General features: G+C 39.0%; 4 non-coding genes across 4 annotated transcripts; 2 read left to right on the top strand and 2 right to left on the bottom strand.

Moving 5' to 3' along the window:
* Nucleotides 1-9,172: 9,172 nt before the first annotated feature.
* On the bottom strand, nucleotides 9,173-9,245 carry trnaa-agc (transfer RNA alanine (anticodon AGC)). Its single transcript has one exon. It is a non-coding gene; the product is annotated as a tRNA-Ala (tRNA).
* A 3,941-nt stretch (nucleotides 9,246-13,186) lies between these two features.
* On the top strand, nucleotides 13,187-13,259 carry trnaa-agc (transfer RNA alanine (anticodon AGC)). The gene has a single exon. It is a non-coding gene; the product is annotated as a tRNA-Ala (tRNA).
* A 4,991-nt stretch (nucleotides 13,260-18,250) lies between these two features.
* On the top strand, nucleotides 18,251-18,332 carry trnaf-aaa (transfer RNA phenylalanine (anticodon AAA)). Its single transcript has one exon. It is a non-coding gene; the product is annotated as a tRNA-Phe (tRNA).
* Nucleotides 18,333-19,946: 1,614 nt separating this feature from the next.
* Nucleotides 19,947-20,019, bottom strand: trnar-acg (transfer RNA arginine (anticodon ACG)). Its single transcript has one exon. It is a non-coding gene; the product is annotated as a tRNA-Arg (tRNA).
* Nucleotides 20,020-25,400: the final 5,381 nt, after the last annotated feature.

The following is a 25,400-nucleotide window of genomic DNA, read 5'->3' on the forward strand; positions in this document are numbered from 1 at the left end:
ACACTCAGACTAGAGAAAACACACCCTAACATGCTAGTGCTGTTACAGTGCTAACAATGGTCCACCCAAAAACATTATTTGGTCAGTTGGAGATCTCATATGAGGCTCCCTTTCTATTGATATATGGTTTACAGCCTAGTGACAAAGTGTACAGTGCAGCAGATGGGTTACAGTCAGTACATTTACAATACATAATGATGTGAAAAGATTAAGCAGTTCATGCAAATATTATTCCATGTGTGGCGAGGTCAGGATGGCCGAGTGGTCTAAGGCGCTGCGTTCAGGTCGCAGTCTCCCCTGGAGGCGAGGGTTCGAATCCCACTTCTGACAGTTCATGATTTATACAAATCTACTTCTTTAGAGGACACAGCCATCAGGGAATACAGTTTTCATCAAAGGGTGTACATGGTCTGCAACAATGCTGAGGTAGGTGGTACGTGTCAAAGTAACATCGCCAGGACCCAGGCTTTTGATCACTGAAAATGTGAGACATTGAATCATGTATTCTTCCTGATCTTGTTCTGTTTATTGTTGCAGCTCTGCTGGAGGGTTATTTTTTTGGTGTTTGTGGTGGTGGTGGTGGTGGTGGGGTCTTTGTTCCCATTTTGGTTTATTTAGTATATGATGTACTTTACATCCATTGAAATATGTACTTAAATACTTAAATATCCATTTAATCCACAAGTATGGATATTCAGCGTCCATTTACATTGTTACAGCAGTATTTTACGACAAAAATTGAAATGTTCACATTATTTAAGTGGATGTAAAGTACATCATATACTAAACAAACCAAAATGGGAACAAAGACCCCACCACCACCACCACCACAAACACCAAGAAAATAACCCTCCAGCAGAGCTGCAACAAGAACAGGACAATCTCCTACAGGTCCAACAAAATCAAAGAAAAAATGCACTTCATAAAAGACCTCACATTGTTCGTCCTAAAGGCTAAGATCAACCTTTTAAATAAACTGAGTCTGTGATGGTTTAAAAACAACGCGTAATACAGAAAACAGTACGTGAGCTTAAACACGTTGCACTCTCACTTTATAATGCAGCATCAACACTCTGTTAGTACATTACAATTTACAAATCCTAAAGGAAGGTTCTGTATAAGGGAAATTAGCTCAAATGGTAGAGCACTCGCTTAGCATGCGAGAGGTAGTGGGATCGATGCCCACAATCTCCAATGCCGAAACATTATGATCATTTAAAGGCAACACATAATATAAAAGTCGTTACTCACTGAAACGCTGCATCAAACATTAGGTCAGTCTGTAAGTTCTACAGTGACAGTGACAGTTATGCTCTATTTTTACTCAAATCGTTTGGTTTAAAGACCTTTTTTGACTTGTTTAAACTGACAAATATAGCGCCCCCTAGCACCCCTGGCTGTATTTGGAAAGCACTCCCTGACTTCTTTTATTTGTTTAAGAAATATCTTTCTTTGTGGTAATGTAAGGATTTAAAAGGGCCACTACTTATCAGTACTTACGATTATTTTATATTTAAGCTATACTCTTATTTAAACCGAAAAAACTACTTCAATTACCCTATATATATGTGGTACTAACCTTGCACAAAAAAACCTGCGACTAACACCATTTACAGTAGCTGTATTAACATTATCTCTGACTCACATACCAAACTTGTATACGTTAATAATAATACTTAAACAAATTAACTATTTACTCATTTACACAATCATTAATATGCATTTCAAACCCCAATATATTTTACAAAAATGTTATAATACAATAAAAAAAGGGTATCCAAAATTACCGTTGCAGGCCTGATCCAACCTAATAGTCCCAATCAGCACAGATCACGAAGTATATTTGGTCGGTTGTGGTGGAGCTGTCCACGTTCTTTGTTTACATGGATGAAACAGAAAAAATCCACCAGTCTTTTTCCTTTTGATCTTGGATGAAACGATCAGAGTTTATCCGATGCTTTTAATCCACTGTAATCGTCACAGTTGCTGAGGAAGCGTACTGCCTTCAATGTCCATGCGCGTAAACTCAAGAGACGAAGTTCACGGCTGATGCAGCATAAACAATGTCACTAATTGACTGCAAGATGTTAATATAAGACTCACTGTCCGTGTGTCTTTACGCATCAAGAGAGATAAATCCTAAACAGGTGTTTTACCCGCTTACATGACACTTGTTTCACATCACGCAATTTTTCAATTTTTTCTTCTTTTCCACCCACTTTCTCCCGCTCTTTTCCCGACCTGTGAAAGTTCATGCTGATTGGCTTAAAAATAAATCAAGGGAGGGCTATACATACACTTTACTTTAAACAGCATAAAACAACCAGAACATTATTTACAGAACAAATAAGAACAACTTATTTACGAGTTAAAAATTAACATAAACAAAAATATTAGTAATCCCCAAATTTTAATTGGGTTACACAAACACACAATAATTTATAATTCTCCAATTTTGGAATGTCTCGGAGTTTTATCTGAAACGACTTTTTGTTAAAGTAGCTGTACGTGACTTTTGAATGGTTTTTCATCTGGTGAAACTGCTTCATAAAAGATGAACAGCTGAAACTCACGACATCCCCTTTAAAATGCTGAAAAATGACATCCCCTTTAAAAAGCACGAATGCTGTTTTTTGACTTCAGCTCAGCATTTAATACTGTAATCCCTTCCAAGTTAGTCACTAAACTTGGAGATCTGGGTATTAACACCTCCCTTTGTCACTGGATTATGGACTTTCTTACCAACAGACCTCAGCATGTTAGGTCAGGCCACACCTACTCCATCACCATCTCACTCAATACAGGCGTACCACAGGGCTGTGTGCTGAGCCCATTCCTCTACTCCCTTTTCACCCACGACTGCAGGCCTGTGCATGGATACAACTCCATCATTAAGTTTGCTGACGACACCACGGTGATTGGACTCATCAGTAACAACGATGAGACAGCCTACAGGGAGGAGGTACAGCATCTGGCCACATGGTGTGAGGACAACAATCTGCTCCTCAACAACAACAAAACTAAAGAGCTCATCGTGGACTTCAGGAGGGAAGGAGGAGGCACGCATGACCCCATCCACATAGACGGAATAGCTGTTGAACGTGTCTCCAGCTTCAAGTTTTTGGGGACCCACATTTCGGAGGACCTGTCCTGGACCACCAACACCTCCAGCTTGGCCAAGAAGGCTCACCAGTGCCTCTTCTTCCTGAGGACACTCAGGAAACACCATCTGTCTTCGGCCATCCTGGTGAACTTTTACCAGTGTGCAATAGAAAGTATCCTGACCAGCAGTATCACAGTCTGGTATGGAAACTGCACTGTTGCAAACCGCAAGGCACTGCAACGAGTGGTGAAAACGGCCCAGCGCATCACAGGGACTTCACTTCCACCCATTGAGGACGTCCAGAGGAAACGCTGTCTGCGTCGAGCTCGCAGCATTCTTAAGGACTCCTCCCACCCTGCACACAGACTATTTGCCCTTCTGCCCTCTGGCAGGCGCTTTAGGAGCCTCCGGACAAGGACTACTAGACTGAGGAACAGCTCCCCCCCCCCCCCCCTCCCCACACACACACTACAAACATGATAATTTTTATCCTTTTTCCGCTTTGTATTTCACTGGTACATACCTCATTTGTACATAAATCTCATAAATACTGTATATATCTGTTTATTATGTTTTTACGTACTCATTCCTTGATCGTGTCCATAGCACCTTAATCACTTTAACCTGCATAGCACCTTAATATTAATATGCACCTTAATATATATAGTTTTCAGCTACATATCTTGTTTATAGTATAGTTTATAGATCCTGTTAATACCACTGCTATTTACCCACTGTAAATAATGTATATCATAAATACTGTTTATTCTGCACTTTCTGCTTATTGCACTTCTGGTTAGATGCTAAACTGCATTTCGTTGCATTGTACTTGTACATGTGTAATGACAATAAAGTTGAGTCTATCAGTGGTACAAAGACAGTTTTGATTGGGTTTCGATCGTCCTAAAGGCTGCGATAAACAGAGTCTGTGATGGTTTAAAAGCAAGGCATAATACAGAAAAGAGTATGTGAGCTTAAACACGTTGCACCCTCACTTTATAATGCAGCATCAACGCTCTGATAGTACATTACAATTTACAAAAGGCTAAAGGGGGTTCATCGTAAGGGGAATTAGCTCGAATGGTAGAGTGCTCGCATAGCATGCGAGAGGTAGCTGGATCGATGCTCGCATTCTCCAATGCAGAAGCATTGCAAACTTTTAAGCACATTTTCCCGTGAGCTAAGTAGGGACTTGTAAATAACATTTAGACTTGTAACGCACTGTAGTTAAAAACATGGTCTTCATACTATTTATTTTGTTCTTCTGTCTGTGTAGGGTTTTTACCATGAAGTAAAATCGAGGGAATCTAAATGCATTTATCCATCCAACAATCCATTCATTAGCTTTTAACTATTCATGCAAACGAATGACTTTTTATATTTATATATTGCTCATTGTAGTACTTGTGTCTGCATGGACTTGAACATCACATGACTAAACATTAGGTAGAACTATAGAGACTTATTTACTGTCTTGCCCAAAAACAAACTGGCATAAAGTATTCGACGAGTACAACACACTGAACAATAAAATATAGATGACATACTATAGGCCAGTGAGGTGGCTGCTGCTTCTGGGTGTGTAGTTTCTAAATGATCAAGTCAGCACAGGCACAAGCACTACAAGTATTTATAATAAAGTTTATGTTTAATATTGTGTATATACTGTATACTTTCCCTCCGCCCAGAAATTCCCAGTAAAAAATGACCCACCACAACCCCGTCCAAGATAAAAATGTTTGATGAAAATTAAATTAAATAAAAGAATATGCTGCACTTACACGCACCTGAGATAAATCTACTTTTGGTTTAAAATAGACTGTGCTGGTGTTATGTTGGGTTAGTCTGTAACTGAGCAACAGTGTATGCTACAATGACAACTATAACAATGGTTATCACTGCACACTAAGCTATTCAGTTTTTTGTGATTGTCATTTTAAGATAATACTGAATCAGTCATCAATAAGGTCAGTCAGAACACAGAAAGAACTCATTATGTAAGGGCCAAAATAGTGCAGGATATACCTACTGTTTAGTGCAGTAACAAAACGGCTTTGTAAGGCAAGAACTGAACAAAAAAAAAAAAGCATTTAATTTGACATAAAATATGTGGGTATTAATATGTACAACTCAGTGCATTATTAGGCTGCACATAATTATAGTTTCAAACGGTCCTCTTTTTACTACAGTGTGTTTGAAACGGCTGGGGGTACAATTTGTTGCTGTTGCTGTTTACACACACAAAGAAAAACATCTCAGGAGGAGAATTTTGCAGGTAGATTACAAACAGATTCCTTTCTTTCACCTTTTTCCATTTTTTTTTATATCAACTGCACGATTGTTTTCCAGTCCTTAAATGTTATGTGCATTTATATGTGGCAAGAGAAAAACAAAACCAAAAAAATCAAATTGAGTTAGCAAAGAACCTTGAATTATACTAAAGGGTTCTTCAAGTAGAAACAGTTCTACCAAGAACACAAAAAGAACCCTTTCAAAAAAACATGATTTGGTCAGTTGGAGATCTCATATGGGGCTCCCTTTCGATTGACATATGGTTTACAGCCTAGTGACAAAGTGTACAGTGCAGCAAATGGGTTACAGTCAGTAAATTTATCATACATAATAATGTGAAAAGATTAAGCAGTTTGTACAAATCTTAGTCCGTGTAGGGTGAGGGTGGTGTTGATAATAACTCAGGTAGTTAGGATGGCCGAGCGGTCTAAGGCACTACGATCAGGTCGCAGTCTCCCCTGGAGGCGTGGGTTTAAATACCACTTCTGACAGCTCATGCTTAATACAAATTTACATCTTTAACCCAATAAGATACATAACAAACTGAAAATATATAGTTTCAGTGAGCAATGACGCATTGACTTTGGTATTACGTGATGCCATTAAATGATCACAATGTTTGTACACTGGAGAATGTGGGAATTAATCCCGCTACCTCTCGCATGCTAAGCAAACGCGATACCATTTGAGCTAATTCCCCTTACAAAGGACGCTTTGTAAATTGTAATGTACTAACAGAGTGTTGATGCTGCATTATGTAAGGTCCAAAATAGTGCAGGATACACCAACTGTTTAATGTAGTGCAATTACTACAATTTGTTTGAAACAGCTGGGCATACAACTAGTTGGTGTGGAGAACATGTTACACATGCAGTGTGCTATTATTTCAAGCTGATCAAGTACATGCTATTTCACTTAGAAACATCTCACAAAGTACAAATTCTTTAACTTTCTAAATAAACCATGTAGTACGGGACATTACTGCTCTACCGACTGAGCTATTCGGGCTCTGCAACCTGCTTTAATCCCACAAGGATGTAACATAAATTACAAACTTTAACATACGTTGTCCTGTAAAACTTTCAAGAATTTTAACAATTAATATAAAAAGGTTTTATTGCCAAAAGTATTCACTCGTCTGCCTTCACACGCATATGAACTTGAGTTCACCCTAACACGCTAGTGACGTTACAGTGCTAAGAATGGTCCACCCAAAAAACATGATTTGGTCAGTTGGAGTGCTTATATGGGGCTTTCTTTCCATTGATATATGATTTACAGCCTAGTGACAAAGTGTAGAGTGCAGCAGATGGGTTACAGTCAGTAAATTTACCATACATAAAAATGTGAAAAGATTCAGGAGTTTGTACAAATAGTAGTCCGTGTGGGGTGAGGGTGGTATCCGGGGTACTCCAGATAGTCAGGATGGCCGAGCGGTCTAAGGTGCTGCGTTCAGGTCGCAGTCTCTCCTGGAGGCGTGGGTTCGAATCCCACTTCTGACAGCTCATGCTTTATACAAATTTACATCTTTAACCCTCTACCATACATAATAATGTGAAAAGATATAACAGTTAGTACAAATCTTAGTACTAGTTAGTCTTAGTTTTTTATTATTTCAAATGCCATTAATAATTTATAATCACTGATTTGTGAGATATCAGCAGTAGTAGATCATGTTTAACTGGTTTAATATTGTTTAAGCGCTGATTATCGGCTGTTTTTCGTGAGTATGTTTGGGCGGTTTTCCATGCATTTTGGCGGACTTTGAGATGCGCAATCTGGCAACTCTGACTGAAGCGTTCATTCATATTTTGGAGCGATGTATGTTTGTATGCTAGAATATAAATAACATCTTTTACAAACTGCTGTCTATTTACATTGACATTTTCTCTTCTGTCTAAACATTTTTGGAATTGGGTTTGTAAAGATAAGGGATACAGTAGATAATATATTTAATGAGCTGAACTAACTGAGAGAAGCGCTAACGGTGTTGGAAGAGTCTAAAAGGGTTTGGAACATAGTCGTATCATCATAGCAGTACAACACAGTTTTGTCCGTAGCATCCGAAAATATCCAGAAGCTAATATACAAAAAACGTTTATTTTAATAAACTTACCTTGTTGAAAAAAGTATGACCTCAATTTCTAAACAAACACAGTATCCGCTGCTGCAGTCTCTACACAAACTTTTCTGCACTGAAATCGCAAGAACACATTTTATGGATATTACGGTAATGCACTGAAAACTCGTCCTACAGTCATGCAAGCACATACAACAGTGTGTGAGTTTACACTAATCAGCCATAACATTAAAACCACCTCCTTGTTTCTACACTCACTGTCTATTTTATCAGCTCCATTTACCATATAGAAGCACTTTGTAGTTCTACAATTATTGACATGACCACTACAGAGCAGGTATTATTTAGGTGGTGGATCATTCTCAGCACTGCAGTGACACTGACATGGTGTTGGTGTGTTAGTGTGTGTTGTGCTGGTATGAGTGGATCAGACACAGCAGCGCTGCTGGAGTTTTTAAATACCGTGCCCACTCACTGTCCACTCTATTAGACACTCCTACCTAGTTGGTCCACCTTGTAGAGATAGTCAGAGACGATCGTTCATCTATTGCTGCTGTTTGAGTTGGTCATCTTCTAGACCTTCATCAGTGGTCATAGGACACTGCCCACAGGGTGCTGTTGGCTGGATGTTTTTGGTTGGTGGACTGTTCTCAGTCCAGCAGTGACAGTGAGGTGTTTAAAAACCTGCAGCGCTGCTATGTCTTATCCACTCATACCAGCACAACACACTAAGACACCACCACCATGTCAGTGTCACTGCAGTGCTGAGAATGATCCACCACCCAAATAATAGCTGCTCTGTAGTGGTCCTGGGAGAGTCCTGACCATTAAAGAACAGCATAAAAGGGGGATAAAAAAGCATGTAGAGAAACAGGTGGATTACAGTCAGTAATTGTAGAACTACAAAGTGCTTCTATATGGTGGAGCTGATAAAATGGACAGTGAGTGTAGAAACAAGGAGGTGGTTTTAATGTTATGGCTGATCGGTGTATACTCACCATGTATGCGTGGCTTTCCTCCGGGTATGAAAACGTGCCAGTAGGTGTAATTGCTGCTCTAAATTGCACCTGTATGTGTGAGTGAGTGGATAAATTAGTGTGTGATGCTTTGCGGTGGTTTGACGCGCCCTGTCCAGGGTGTATTTTTGTCTTGAGCCCCGTGTTCGTGACACTGGACCCACGCTTGCCCTGTAATGCTGAATATCAATACAGGCAAATGAAGCGCATTTAAAAAAGCTTTAAAGCATTCTTGAAAAATGATGAGGCCAACCTTTTTAAAAAGTAGATCCCGATGACCTGTTGACTGAAATAGTAGATCCCAAGCCACATAAGTGTGGGCACCAGTTTTCCATTGGCTACGTTTTAACAAGACGTACCAAGAATGGCCTGTAGATGGCGCCCTGTAGTCGTTTTTAAAAGCAAGCTATGGCCAATTATGCCACCGAACTTAAATATGTACAATACTTTATATTGTATCAATTGTAACAGTATCAAATAATAAAACATTATAAAAAATTATAAGTTTATGCGTTTCTGTCAAAACAAAACAAAAAAGGTATGTAAACAAAACTGTTTGAGCGTAAATAGGGCGTTACTGACATTGTAACATGGACAGACTAGCCTTATGGTTAATGCTGCAACGAATTTTACCCTAATTTCATCTTTTCAGATTGCAAAATGATCATAATGTTTGTGTACTGGAGAATGTGGGCATCGATCCCACAACCTCTCGCATGCTAAGCGAGCACTCTACCATTGGAGCTAATTCCCCTTACACAAAACTTTCCTTTACCCTTTGTAAATTGTAATGTACTAACAGAGTGTTAATGCTGCATTATAAAGTGAGAGTGCAACATGTTTAAGCTCACGTACTCTTTTCTATATTATGCGTTGCTTTTCATTAAAATGTTATGTGCATTTATATATATAAAATAAAAAAATCCATAAAAATCAAATTGAGTTAGCAAAGAACCTTAAATTATACTAAATGGTTCTTCAAGTAGAAACAGTTCTACCAAGAACACCTAAAAGAACCCTTAAGAAACACTTCTTAGTGCTACATACATCAGTTGTATTCCACACAGGTCAGCATGCGATGAAACTTTGCTCGAAACAGACATCGTTTTACTTTCTAACTGTATTCATATTATGTCATCTAGTGGACAATTGAATAGCCTACAACGAGCACAAACAGGGTTTGAGTTCTTAATGAATAATTATTAATCTTAATAAATAATCCAGTCAGTTAAAAACCCAACAAGAAGGCTGTACCTAATACACTCATAGTAGAGAAAACACACCCTAACATGCTAGTGCCGTTACAGTGCTAAGAATGATCCACCCAAAAACATTATTTGGTCAGTTGGAGATCTCATATGGGGCTCCCTTTCTATTGATTTTTGGTTTACAGCCTAGTGACAAAGTGTACAGTGCAGCAGATGGGTTACAGTCAGTACATTTACAATACATGATAATGTGAAAAGATTAAGCAGTTTATGGGTTCGAATCCCACTTCTGACAGCTCATGATTTAAACAAATCTACTTCTTTAGAGGACACAGCCATCAGGGAATACAGTTTTCATCAAAGGGTGAACATGGTCTGCAACAATGCTGAGGTAGGTGGTACGTGTCAAAGTAACATCCACATGGATGCCAGGACCCAGGCTTTTGATCACTGAGAAACTGAATCATGTATTCATCCTGATCTTGCTCTGTTTATTGTTGCAGCTCTGCTGGAGGGTTATTTTTTTGGTGTTTGTGGTGGTGGTGGTGGTGGGGTCTTTGTTCCCATTTTGGTTTATTTGATGTACTTTACATCCATTTAAATATGTACTTAAATACTTAAATATCCATTTAAGTATGTTTATTCAGCGTCCATTTACATTGTTACAGCAGTATTTTACGACAAAAATGGAAATGTTCACATTAATGAAATTAGGGCTGCACGATATTTCGTTTCAGCATCGTCATCGCGATGTGTGCATGCGCGATAGTCACATCGCAGGACGTGCGATGTTTCTTAATGCAAATGATATCAAATACGTCATGCTACAACTTTTTTGCTGCTTGACACAAAACAAAAATTCACACCGTTCTCATTTTCAATGACGGCTCACACCCGCCTTGTGTACTGAGCAGCAGCCAGTCAGAGGACTCATAAGATCCGGGTTCATTGAGATTTCGGACTCGTGATTCCTGATTCAGTACAAAGATTCGAATCATTAACCCGGTTGATTCAGGAACCGCCCAGCTCTAGTATTGAACAGTCTAAGCTGCAGCATTTCTCTCCCATTGATAAAAATACGGAACAAAGCGCATCCCGTATCAGTTCAATACGGAACGCGACATTCAGTTTTCAAATACGGAACGATTCCGTATTTTACGGGACGGTTGGCAACCCTAGCGCTAACATGTCAATATAACATCTCGATTCGTGTACAGAAAACGGTTACATTTGCTGACAAGCCCATACTTGCTAATAAAAACACTTGTTTAAAATCAATAATTATTTATTTACGTTTGAAAATAACTTTGTCCGCTCCGTCAGCCATGTTTATTTTTCTGTGAGAGAAGAGATATTGAAGCTTTCTTAGTTTAATGCTCAGTTTCAACCAAGTACAAAGATGTAGCTGGTCATAATCTTTTGTAACCCTTGTAGGCACCACCCTTTTTCACAGATGAGCCCCTTATTTAGAGTAAGATACATGCATTATTAATATTATTAGCAATGTGGTGAAAATTCCTGCATTTTTTTAATATCGCAATATACAGTATATCGCAGGGGGAAAAAAAATCGCAATGTCAGTTTTTTCCAATATCGTGCAGCCCTAATTGAAATGGATGTAAAGTACATCATTTACTAAATAAACCAAAATGGGAACAAAGACCCCACCACCACCACCACCACCACCACCACAAACACCAAGAAAATAACCCTCCAGCAGAGCTGCAACAAGAACAGGACAATCTCCTACAGGTCCAACGAAATAAAATAGAAAAATGCACTTCAAAAAAGACCTCACATTGTTCGTCCTAAAGGCTAAGATTAACGTTTTAAATAAACTGAGTCTGTGATGGTTTAAAAACAACGCATAATATAGAAAAGAGTACGTGAGTTTAAACACGTTGCACCCTCACTTTATAATGCAGCATCAACACTCTGTTAGTCAGTGGTGTATAGTAACGAAGTAATAATACTTCGTTACAGTACTTAAGTAGTTTTTTGAAGTACTTGTACTTTACTGGAGTATAAAAACTTTCACTTTTACTCCACTACATCTTCTAAAGAAATTGTGTACTTTTACTCCGTTACATTCGCTGTATGTAAATTCGTTACTCGTTACTACAAAATGAAAGTTAAATGATGTGAGATGTGTGACAGACTGCACGCTGGTTTGGTGAATCTGCGCTTGTGAGTTAAACACATTAATGCGCATGTGCAAACGTTCTCTAAAAGCTATCAGAGTTTTCTAGATGTGCGTCGTTCACCCAAAGACCCGCAAATATGGAGATTTCAGAAGCTCCAACACACTGATGTAAGTTAACAATGATTAACAAAGTAAAGCTGAAGCATCAGCGTTTTTTTTTTCATATTATTAGCATTAACATTGTTCAGATATCTACCTACCACTTTCACCGATTACATTCGAACCACAAATAAAACGTTTCATAAATCATTACATTTGTTTGGAATTCATTGACTGCAAAACTCATGAAGACACGTCCATTATTTTTAAAAACTCACCTACGGACAAATATTTCCTCAGATAATTTCTGTATTAGACAGGCGGAGGAGAGATTCATGGTGCTGAGGAACATGCAGCACGTCTTTAACCTTTAATGCTCTCAACAAGAACTCAACTTATCCAACTTATTATTCATGATTTTTCAGCTGTTGGCTTCAAGTTAGAAATGGTGTTTTCTTAAAGTAAGAATACCAATATTTTTTTTGTTCAACACATGCCATTCAGTGAGTAGATACAGCCCAAAAAAGATGATTTAAATACAGCTTATTTTACTCAAATATTTTGATTTAAAATAATGGTTGAACAGATCATTAAAGGGATAAAAGTGCCACACGTTGTTAAACTCTCTTGAGTTTTGCTTTAAATTAATTATGCCAAAATTATTTTTTTGTTATTGAAATATACTACCCAAATAAAAAAATGGGACAGTATAGAAAATGCAAATAAAATAGATGCAGTGTTTCTTATATTTACATCGACTCACATTCTAAAAACGTTGGAACAGGAACATTTAGGGCTAGTAATAAGTTAAAAAACAACTAAATAATGTCATGATTTCAAACAGGTGATGTCAACAGTTGATTATGATCATGAATTGGCACAAATCATGTTCAGATGAAAGGAAGAAAACAGGTTAATTGTTAAGGTGGTTTACAGGCTTAAAAGAACAATCTTTATATTTAAAATGAGCGCTTCAGTTTATACTAACAGCATTTACTTTTACTTCTACTTTTAATACTTAAGTACATTTAATATCAAATTACTTTTGATACTTAAGTACATTAAACATCAGATACTTTTAGACTTTTACTTAAGTAATATTCTAAAAGGTGACTTTTACTTCTATCAAAGTAAATTTCTGGTAAGATACTTGAACTTTTACTCAAGTATGGCCTTCTAGTACTTTATACACCACTGCTGTTAGTACATTACAATTTACAAATCATGAAGGAAGGTTCTGTGTAAGGGGAATTAGCTCCAATGGTAGAGCGCTCGCTTAGCATGCGAGAGGTAGTGGGATCGATGCCCACATTCTCCAATGCTGAAACATTATGATCACTTAAAGGCAACACATAATATGAAAGTCGTTGCTCACTGAAACGCTGCATCAAACATTAGGTCAGTCTGTAAGTTTTACAGTGACAGTTATGCTCTATTTTTACTCAAATCGTTTGGTTTAAAGACCTTTTTTGACTTGTTTAAATTGACAAATATAGCGCCCCCTAGCACACCTGGCTGTATTTGGAAAGCGCTCCCCGACTTCTTTTATTTAAGAAATCTCTTTCTTTGTGGTAATGTAAGGATTTAAAAGGGCCACTACTTATCAGTACTTACGATTATTTTATATTTAAGCTATACTCTTATTTAAACCGAAAAAACTACTTCAATTACCCTATATATATGTGGTACTAACCTGTCACAAAAAAACCTGCGACTAACACCATTTACAGTAGCTGTATTAACATTATCCCTGACTCACATACCAAACTTGTATACGTTAATAATACTTAAACAAATTAACTATTTACTCATTTACACAATCATTAATATGCATTTCAAACCCCAATATATTTTACAAAAATGTCATAATACAGATTCACTCAAATTACCATCAGTAATATTCAAAATATCATCAATCTCTCTTAAGTTAGGTAAATAACTAACTAAAAAATTTTTTAATTACCATTGCAGGCCTGATCCAACCTAATAGTCCCAATCAGCACAGATCACGAAGTATATTTAGTCGGTTGTGGTGGAGCTGTCCACGTTCTTTGTTTACATGGATGAAACAGAAAAAATCCACCAGTCTTTTTCCTTTTGATCTTGGATGAAACAATCAGAGTTAATCCGATGCTTTTAATCCACTGTAATCATCACAGTTGCTGAGGAAGCGTACTGCCTTCAATGTCCATGCGCGTAAACTCAAGAGACGAAGTTCACGGCTGATACAGCATAAACAATGTCACTAATCGACTGCAAGATGTTAATATAAGACTCACTGTCCGTTTGTCTTGACGCATCAAGAGAGATAAATCCTAAACAGGTGTTTTACCTGCTTACATGACACTTGTTTCACATCACGCTATTTTCTCCACTTTTTTCTTCTTTTCCACCCACTTTCTCCCGCTCTTTTCCCGACCTGTGACAGTTCATGCTGATTGGCTTAAAAATAAATCAAGGGAGGGCTATACATACACTTTACTTTAAACAGCATAAAACAACCAGAACATTATTTACAGAACAAATAAGAACAACTTATTTACTAGTTATAAATTAACATAAAATATTAGTAATCCCCAAATTTTAATTGGGCTACACAAACACACAATAACTTATAATTCTCCAATTTTGAAATGTATCGGAGTTTTATCTAAAACGACTTTTTGTTAAAGTAGCGGTACGTGACTTTTTAATGATTTTTCATCTGGTTAACTGTTTTGTAAAAGATGAAAAGCTTAAACTCACGACATTCCCTTTAAAATGCAGCATCAACCCTTAAGTCAGTCTATCAGTGGTACAAAGACAGTTTTGATTGGGTTTCGATCGTCCTAAAGTCTGCGATAAACGGAGTCTGTGATGGTTTAAAAGCAAGGCATAATACAGAAAAGAGTATGTGAGCTTAAACACGTTGCACCCTCACTTTTTAATGCAGCATCAACGCTCTGATAGTACATTACAATTTACAAAAGGCTAAAGGGGGTTCATCGTAAGGGGAATTAGCTCGAATGGTAGAGCGCTCGTTTAGCATGCGAGAGGTAGCTGGATCGATGCTCGCATTCTCCAATGCAGAATCGTTGCAAACTTTTAAGCACATTTTCCCATGAGCTAAGTAGGGACTTGTAAATAACATTTAGACTTGTAACGCACTGTAGTTAAAAACATGGTCTTCATAATATTTATTTTGTTCTTCTGTCTGTGTAGGGTTTTTACCATAAAGTAAAATCGAGGGAATCTAAATGCATTTATCCATCCAACAATCCATTCATTAGCTTTTAACTATTCATGCAAATGAATGACTTTTTATATTTATATATTGCTCATTGTAGTACTTGTGTCTACATGGACTTGAACATCACATGACTAAACATTAGGTAGAACTATAGAGACTTATTTACTGTCTTTACAAATTGGCATAAAGTACTCGACGAGTACAACACACTGAACAATAAAATATAGATGACATACTATAGGCCAGTGAGGTGGCTGCTGCTTCTGGGTGTGTAGTTTCTAAATGATCAAGTCAGCACAGGCACAAACACTACAAGTATTTATAATAAAGATCATTTTATGTTCAATATTGTGTATATACTGTATCCTTTCCCTCCGCCCAGTAAAAAATGACCCACCACGACCCCGTCCAAGATAAAATGTTTGATGAAAATAAAATAAAATAAAAGAATATGCTGCACTTACAAGCACCTGAGATAAATCTACTTTTGGTTTAAACTAGACTGTGCTGGTGTTATGTTGGGTTAGTCTGTAACTGAGCAACAGTGTATGCTACAATGACAACTATAACAATGGTTATCACTGCACACTAAGCTATTCAGTTTTTTGTGATTGTCATTTTAAGATAATACTGAATCAGTCATCAATAAGAGGTCAGTCAGGACACAGAAAGAACTCATTATGTAAGGGCCAAAATAGTGCAGGATATACCTACTGTTTAGTGCAGTGCAGTAACAAAACAGCTTTGTAAGGCAAGAACTGAACAATTAAAAAAAGCATGTAATTCGACATAGAATATGTGGGTATTAATATGTACAACTCATTGCATTATTAGGCTGCACATAATTATAGTTTAAACGGTCCTCTTTTTACTATAGTGTGTTTGAAACGGCTGGGGGTACAATTAGTTGGTGTGGAGAACATGTTACACATTCACTATGCAATTGTTTCAAGCTGATCACTTAGAAATATCTCACCAAGTATAAATTCTTTAACTTTCTTAACAAACCATGTAGTACGGGACAATGCCGCTTACCCAACACAGTAAGAAACAACTCACCCGAACAGGGACTTGAACCCTGGACACAAAGAAAAACATCTCTGGAGGAGAATTTTGCAGGTAGATTACAAACAGATTCCTTTCTTTCACCTTTTTCCTTTTTTCCTGTATCAATTGCACGATTGTTTTCCAGTCATTAAAATGTTATGTGCATTTATATGTGGCAAGAGAAAAAAAATCCATAAAAATCAAATTGAGTTAGCAAAGAACCTTGAATTATACTAAAGAGTTCTTCAAGTAGAAACAGTTCTACCAAGAACACAAAAAGAACCCTTTCAAAAAACATTATTTGGTCAGTTGGAGTGCTCATATGGGGCTCCCTTTCGATTGATATATGGTTTACAGCCTAGTGACAAAGTGTACAGTGCAGCAAATGGGTTACAGTCAGTAAATTTACCATACATAATAATGTGAAAAGATTAAGCAGTTCATACAAATGGTGGTGTCGATGGTACCCAAGCTAGTCAGGATGAGGTCTAAAACGCTAAGTTCAGGTCACAGTGTCCCATGAGGCGTGGGTTTGAATCCCACTTCTGACTGCTAGTGCTTTATACACATTTATGTCTTTAACCCTCTAACATACAGTACATAATAATGTGAAAAGATTCAGCACTTTGTACAAATCTTTGGCCATGTGGGGGTGTTGTTGGTAATTGGCATTAGGACCTTGCAAGCATGTCAGGATGGCCGAGCAGTCTAAGGTCTAAGGTCTAAGTTCAGGTCGCAGTGTCCCCTGGAGGCGTGGGTTCAAATCCCACTTCTGACATCTCATGCTTTATGCAAGTTTACTTCTTCAGAGGACACAGCCATCAGGGAATACAGTTTGCATGAACTGGGTGTACATGGTCTGCAACAATGCTGAGGTAGGTGGTACGTGTCAAAGTAACATCCACATGGATACCAGGACCCAGGCTTTTGATCTCTAAAAGTGTGAGAAATTTAAACATGTATTCATCCTGATCATAAAGTATGTTTACTCAGCGTCTATTTACATTGTTACAGCAGTATTTTACAACTGAAATGTTCACATTATTTAAATGTATGTAAAGTACATTGTATACTAGCTGTTTACTTTTTTCCTAAGTAAAAACTGTCATTACCTCAACATGTCATTACCAACACATATCTTGTTGTGATGGTAAAAACACTTAGTGATGGTAATTACAGGTTTTTAGTTTCACCATCACTATCTTATTAACTATTTAATAATTAAAGCTAATTAAGGCTAAATAAGCATAATGGTTTTATTATACAAGGAAACATTAATTTTCACTGATTAGTCAATATGGCCCACAATTCTCCTTTACCCTTTGTAAATTGTAATGTACTAACAGATCATTGATGCTGCATTATAAAGTGGGGGTTCAACGTGTTTAAGCTCACGTACTCGCGTTTATCGCAGCCTTTAGGACGAACTGAACCAAATCGTAACTTTGTACCACTGACAGACTGTCTTAAGGGTTGATGCTGCATTATGTAGGGGCCAAAATAGTGCAGGATATACCAACTGTTTAGTGCAGTGCAATAACAAAGCAGCTCTGTGAAGCAAGAACTAAAATTATGATGCATGTAATTCAACATAAAATATGTGGGTATTAATATCTAAAACTCAGTGCATTATTAGGCTGCACATAAATATAGATTTAAATGGTCCTCTATTTACTACAGTCTGTTTAAAACAACTAGATGGTATGGAGAACATGTTACACACACAGAGTGCTATTATTTCAAGCTTATCAAGTACATGCTATTTTACTTAGAAATATCTCACAAAGTACAAATTCTTCATCATTCTAAACAAAGCACGTAGTACGGGACATTACCGCTCACCTAATGCAGTAAGAAACAACTCTCCCGAACGGGGACTTGAACCCTGGACCCTCAGATTAAAAGTCTGATGCTCTACCGACTGAGCTATCACAAGTGTGGCAACAGCACTTGCAACCTCTTTAACTTCTATTGGAAAACGCAGGTAGAAATTGCATACGTAGTTGCTCGTTTCGATCGGCACCTTAACCAGTGGTAGTGTGGCCGAGTGGTCTAAGGTGCTGGATTAAATTTCCAGTCTTTTCGGGGGCGTGGGTTCGAGTCCCACCGCTGCCAACTCATGCTTTTCGTTTTTAAAAGAAAGTTCATGAGCTGCAATCAAATGGATTGCATAAACGGTGCTTGAGTTAGAGATCTCAGACACATGTCAAGTCTTAATTTATTTATATAGCGCTTTTTACAATGAACATTGTCTCAAAGCAACTTCACAAAATCCAGGACCAACAGACTGTGGCAGGGAAAAACTCAGGAAGAAACCTTGAGAGAAACCAGACTCAGCAGGGACCCGTCCTTCTTGGGTGGCTTGAAGGATACTTTAAATTAATAGGATTTACACAAATCATACAAACACAAAATTAAATTGAACTGAAAGTTGTAACTAGCAAAAAAATAATGTAAGTTCTTCATTGTTCAGTCCAGTCTGTGATAAAGTCCGTTTTAAGTTCTGGACATTTTTGGTGCAAACACGCCAGGTGTCCGTCACATCTAGTAGGAGCAGCATTGTTGGCACTGCAGTCTCGACTTGCAGTCTTTAACCTCGAGAGGGTGAACAGGTTTCTGTCAGAGCCACCTCGGGTTAAAACAACAGAAGATGTTGTTACAATGTGAAATCGTTAAGAGTAAAATATCAGAGAGTTTTACAGGTTTAGACTCCAGCACTCTAACAGGTCAACGTGATTGACATGAAATGTGGCCACTGTTTTTGTAAATTTGCAGATTGCCTCCACCTAGCGGAAATTTTAAGAAATGCAATATATTACAGGTTAGAACAGGGGTGGGGAACCTCCGGCCCGTGGGCCGTATACGGCCCCCCCGCTCAATCAAATGTGGCCCGCCATATATTTCCTAGATTTTATTGTCTGGGCTTTATGCAATTAATTAAACTTTAGACGATACAACAGACATAACAAATACGAGTTATGTTGCCACATACCGGTTGCGTGTTGCCACGACATCATTGCCCCCAGATATTCCACAGCTGGTCAAGACCAAACATTCACAACCGTCACATGATAAGGTAAGTCTGAAATCAAATATAAACACTACATACCATCAGCATCATGTATTTATAAAGCCTATATTAATTTGGCTCTATGTTGCGTCATTGTAGTCTGTGGCCCGTGACCAGATATGTAATTATTAATCTGGCCCTCAGTGGGTAGAAGGTTCCCCACCCCTGGGTTAGAACATGACATTAAAACAACCTCTTTGTTTCTAAACTCACTGTCCATTTTATCAGCTCCACTTACCATATTGAAGCACTTTGTAGTTCTACAATTACTGACTGTAGTCCATCTGTTTCTCTACATAATTTTAAAACCTGGAGAACGCAGGCATTGATCTCACTACCTCTCGCATGCTAAGCGAGCACTCTACCATTTGAGCTAATTCCCCGTACAAAGAGCCGAGTAGGCAAATTTTTGCTCAAGTCCAATCATAAAGACCAATTCCAATACCAGGAGTCGAACTCCGCCGCCTGGGTGAAAACCAGGAATCCTGACCGCTAGACCATATGGGAAACTGCAAGGCTCTGCACCGGCTGACACCAGCATCAGCCACTTCTTTTCGCTCTGCCAAGCCTTTGTCACCTTAACAAGACCTGCATTGTTGGATCTGGGGTACAGAGAACCATACACAAGGAGTTAGAGAGAAAAAAAGGCATAAGGTAACCGAGCCAGCCAGGAGTCGAACCTAGAATCTTCTGATCCGTAGTCAGACGCGTTATCCATTGCGCCACTGGCCCCTGCATGAGTGTGGTCATGACCTCCCTGAAGCTCCAGCCCCATTTCTGTCTCTTGACCGAGGAGAGAAGCACGGCATACAAAAAGACAGTGCCATGACCTGGATTCGAAACGGGGTTGCTGCGGCCACAACGCAGAGTACTAACCACTATACAATCAAGCTTCCCAGTGGTCAGCCACTGGTGGCTCATGTTGACTGCTCCTTGATAGACTCCCTCATATACCGGGAGTCGAATGCAGGCCACCTGGCTAAAAGCAGTTTAGAGCCAAGTGTATTATGCTAGCAGGGGCCCCCAAGGGGGATAGGTCTCAACTGAGGTGCCAGACTAAACGTACAGCCCAATGTCGGCAGCAGGACGTTGCGTGATGGAAGCAAATTATCAATCTCTTATCAATCTCGTATTGACAATGGCTACAACACTGATCCAGTGTGGCTCCTCACAGGTACCACATTACTGCGCAGGAGAAAGGCCTGGCAATCTACTTCCGTACTATGCCAAGAAAACTTGATGTAGCGTACAACTAAAGGAATGCGATATAGTGCTGGAAGATGCGCCCCTAGGTCGAAAGGCACTCAACAAGCTACTGGGGAAGAGCCGATGGTCGTCTTGAGTAGGATCAATGCTTATGATGCGCCAGGATCAAAGCCGCAAGGTCGTCTTGGTGCTGATGTCGCTTGGTCGAAAGGGAAGATCAAATTAGATATATCATCAGACTAGGAACTTGGAATGTACGAACCATGAACCAAGGCAAACTCGACATTGTCAAAGCCAAAATGGACAGAACAGGACTTGATTTACTCAGAATTAGTGAACTAAAGTGGACTCAATCCGGACATTTCCAGTCAAACGAACATTGGGTCTACTATTCTGGAAATGATAACCAAAGACGAAATGGCGTTGCCTTTATTCTTAATCGAAGACTGGCCAATACTGTCCTGAAGTACAACACAGTCAGCGATAGAGTCATCTCGATACGACTACAAGGAGCACCAATCCATGTCACAGTCATACAAGTCTACTCACCAACAACAGATGCCAAGGAGGAGGACGTTGAACTATTCTATGAACAAGTTCAAGAGGAAATTGACAGGACGCCAAATCAAGACTTACTCATTATCATGGGAGATTTTAATGCCAAAGTGGGCCATGGCAAACAAGGAACTGTTGTTGGAAAGTTTGGACTTAGCAAACGAAATGAAGCTGGAGAAAGATTAATTGACTTTTGTACAAAAAATCAACTGTCCATCATGAACACTTTCTTTCAACATCACAAAAGGAGACTCTACACATGGACATCACCAAATGGGGCCTATAAGAATCAGATTGACTACATATGTGTTTGCCAAAGATGGAGGTCGTCTATCATTACCGTGAAAACACAGCCAGGAGCTGACTGTGGAACTGACCATGAACTTTTAACATCAAAAATTAGAGTCAAGCTGCACAAACGGACTAGACAACAGGCTGTTCCTAACTTTGACTTGACCAAAATACCTGAAGTTTTCTGGAATAGTCTGCACAACCGGTTCACATATAAAGACTATTGTTACCGAAGAAGCTAGCAAGTCAATAAACAAGAGACAGAAAAGACCCCAGCAGCCGTGGATAACAGAAGAGACTCTAAAGATCATTGAAGAAAGACGAAGGGCAAAGGCAAAAGGTAACAAGCAGGCCAGGGACAACATCAGTAAAAGACTAAAGAGAGCCATTCGAACAGACAAAGAGCTTTATTACCAAAAGATATGTACAGAGACAGAAAGTGAACATCTGAAGGGAAAGACCAGGAAGGTATACCTAAAGATCAAAGAGATACGACGAAAGTTTCAACCAAGAGTGGGCATGCTAAAAGACGCCAATGAGAACTGAGCCAGAACAGATCAAGAAAAGATGGAAAGAGTACACGGAGCACCTCTATAAGAACGACTCAGTGATATGGGAAGAAATGGAGACTGGCAATGATAGAGAGCCAAACATTCTGAAAGATGAAGTCATCGCTGCGATTACACTTCTGTCAAACAACAAAGCGCCTGGATGTGACAATATTCCACTAGAGCTAATAAAGTCTTCTGAAGCAGCAGTTGATGTAATCACATGCCTGTGTCAACAGATATGGACAACTGGTAAATGGCCCAAGGACTGGACAAGATCAGTGTTTATTCCTATTCCGAAGAAGGGAGATGTTACTGACTGTGGAAACTATCGTACTATTGCGCTCATACATCATGCCAGCAAAATACTACTGAAGATCTTACAAAGACGGTTGAAGCCTTTTCCTTTGACAGAGAGCTGCCGGAGGAACAAGCAGGATTCAGGAGGGGCAGAGGTACAAGAGATGTGATTGCTAACATTAGGTGGATAATGGAAAAGGCCAAAGAATACAACAAGGAGATTTATTTTTGCTTCATTGATTACAGTAAAGCCTTTGACTGTGTTGATCACCAGAAACTTTGGATTACCATGAAGGATATGGGTGTGCCGAGCCATCTGATCAGCCTCATTAGGAACCTTTATACCGACCAAGAAGCAACAGTCTGAACAGAACACGGCGACACGGCATGGTTCAAAGTAGACAAGGATGCATCCTGTCGCCATTTCTCTTCAATTTGTACGCAGAAGCCATTTTCAGGAAGGCTGGACTAACTGAAAAAGAAGAAGGAATTAAAATTGCTGGACGAATCATCAACAATCTTAGATATGCAGATGATACAACTCCGATAACAACAAGTGCAGATGGAATGAAGGACTTATTACGGAGCATCAAGCTGGAAAGCTCGAACATGGGGCTGTTACTCAACACAAAGAAGACAAAGACATTGACTACTGCCAGATACGACCGGGACACATTTGAGATGGATGGCGACGAACTGGAAGTTGTAAAGGACTACAACCTACTCGGAGCGTTGATCACTCAAGATGCGGAAATGACACCGGAAATCAGACGGAGAATAGGTATGGGGAAATCAACAATGAAGTCACTGGACAAGGTCTTCAAATCGAGGAACATTTCACAATTGACGAAAATACGCCTTGTACATAGTTTAGTCTTCTCTGTGGTAACGTACGGATGTGAAACCTGGACGATAAAGAAACAAGACAGAAGAAGAATCAACGCCTTCGAAATGTGGTGTTGGAGAAGGATGTTATCAATACCTTGGATCAGAAGAACAAACAAATCAATTTTGGAACAAATCAAGCCAGACATGTCACTTGAATCAAGGATCCCTAAGCTACGACTTGCCTACTTTGGACACATCATACGAAGAGAGCGATCACTGGAGAAGGACATCATGGTCGGAAAAATAGAAGGAACAAGGCGAAGAGGAAGACCAGCAACTCGATGGCTCGACACAATCACAGTAACAGATTCCTACAGATCGTTCATCCATCAAGTCGCCATGGATCGAGATCGAGCCGTAGGCCAATAAAAAAAAAAAAGACCATATGGGAAACAGCAAGGCTCAGCACCAGCTGACGCCATCATCAGCCACTTCTTTCCACTCTGACAAGCCTTTGTCACCTTGACCAGAGCTGCATTGTTGGATCTGGGGTACAGAGAACCATACACAAGGAGTTAGAGAGACAAAAAGGAGGAGAGCATAGAAACCTTCCAAGCATGGCATACAAAAGGACAGTGCCGTGACCCGGATTCGAACCGTGGTTGCTGCGGCCACAACGCAGAGTACTAACCACTATACGATCACGGCTTCCCAGCGGTCAGTCACTGGTGGCTCATGTCGGCTGCTCCCTGATAGACTGCAGTCATAGTTCCAACAGAACAAGACGCTTGAGCAACAGCAACAAGGCGCAGAGGAACTATTAGGCAAAAAATAGTCAAACCCGGGCTGCCTGGGTGAAAACCAGGAATCCTGACCGCTGGACCGTATGGGAAACTGCAAGCACAGCACTGGCAAAGACAAAGAAAGGGAAGCGATTCAGTCCGATTTGAACAACTTTAAACCAACGGTTGCTGTGTCGCGGAGCCTGGGATTAGTTCTGCTGGCAGACAAAGCCATTTGTTCATGAATCAGGGCCTGAACAGAGAAACCGACCGACGTTGAGGTGATTCGGCTCCGGACCCTCCCCTGCAGTTTTCCTTCAGCGGACAGGTACACGTTTTTCAGGTGCTCACAGTGAATTGTTGGCTTCGCTACCCTGTTTAATTTGTTTCTACTAATAATTGATAGTGTAGCACCTACACTTGCTAATAACAGTAACAAAAAGGCACTAACATTTAACTAGGTTCGAACAGCGGTATACTTTGAAATCAAGAGAGGAGTTAAGGTGAAGTTAAACAGCTAACACATTTATTGCCACACAAGCAATGAAATATCACATATAGCGCTGCAAAAAAAACCTTAGAAATAAAGAAATAAATAAGCTCTTACAAATAAGAATTATGTTAAGAGATCTTCAATTCAATACCACTCCTTATATTTAAAGAGGTATAGATTCAAAAATTAAGTTCTAGTCCTTGAATGTGTGTATTAAAGGTATTTTCCTATGGCTGTTTTACCCAGGTAGAGTAAATAGTGTGAGTAGGTTCTTATCTGGTCCTGGGCAAAAACTCTGATATATCCGGAGTCTTCTGTAAACGGTAGGCCACACCGCTTCTACGACCATCAACAGTTTCACAGGGCTGGGCTCGCCATCACAATTCTCCAAGTCTTTCTGTGCGTCTAAGAAAAACCAATCAACACAGATAGTGCAGAACAATGAATGCTCCTATTATTTTATGTTCCCTAAAATTAGATCTCATTAAGTTCTTTTCTTCATTTCAGAACATCTTATAACTGTACAAAAACTAAGGATGCACCTTGACTACAAATGATTAATTAACATTCATACATCACAGCAACATTGACATTTAACATGTAAGGAATTACCATACATCACTTCAGTATTGGTATTTTAGCACTGACTAATGAATTACTACTCTTTTCCAACTTTTTAGCTGTAACATGTGCAATTATCCCTTTAACATGAATTTGAATTGAACCATCACTAAACTCCATTAATATGTACATTATGATAACCAAAATATATTCAATCATAGCACAGTTGTGCTGTAAATAATTAAGATGTATCAATCTAACCAAACTGAATGACTTAACAGAATATGTGCACTGTGCCTTTAAGGCTCCACCACGCTATTAGTAATTCTACTTGCTAACTAGCCATTAGCGATTAGCATAGCTTTACTTTTAAATCATTTCGACAAGCATTAAAGAACATTCTCATAACTCCAATTGGTTTTTTATTCCTTCCATTTCTAATGAAAAGCGTATGAACTCAAAAGAAAGGTGTACTCTTCCTTTACAGTGGCTAGCTAGGCTATCAGAACAAACTCACGGAAGTTTCAAACATTTATTACTTGACAGAAA

The sequence above is a fragment of the Trichomycterus rosablanca genome, unplaced genomic scaffold (genome assembly GCF_030014385.1).
Source record: "Trichomycterus rosablanca isolate fTriRos1 unplaced genomic scaffold, fTriRos1.hap1 scaffold_330, whole genome shotgun sequence".
In the NCBI taxonomy this organism is placed as follows: domain Eukaryota; kingdom Metazoa; phylum Chordata; class Actinopteri; order Siluriformes; family Trichomycteridae; genus Trichomycterus; species Trichomycterus rosablanca.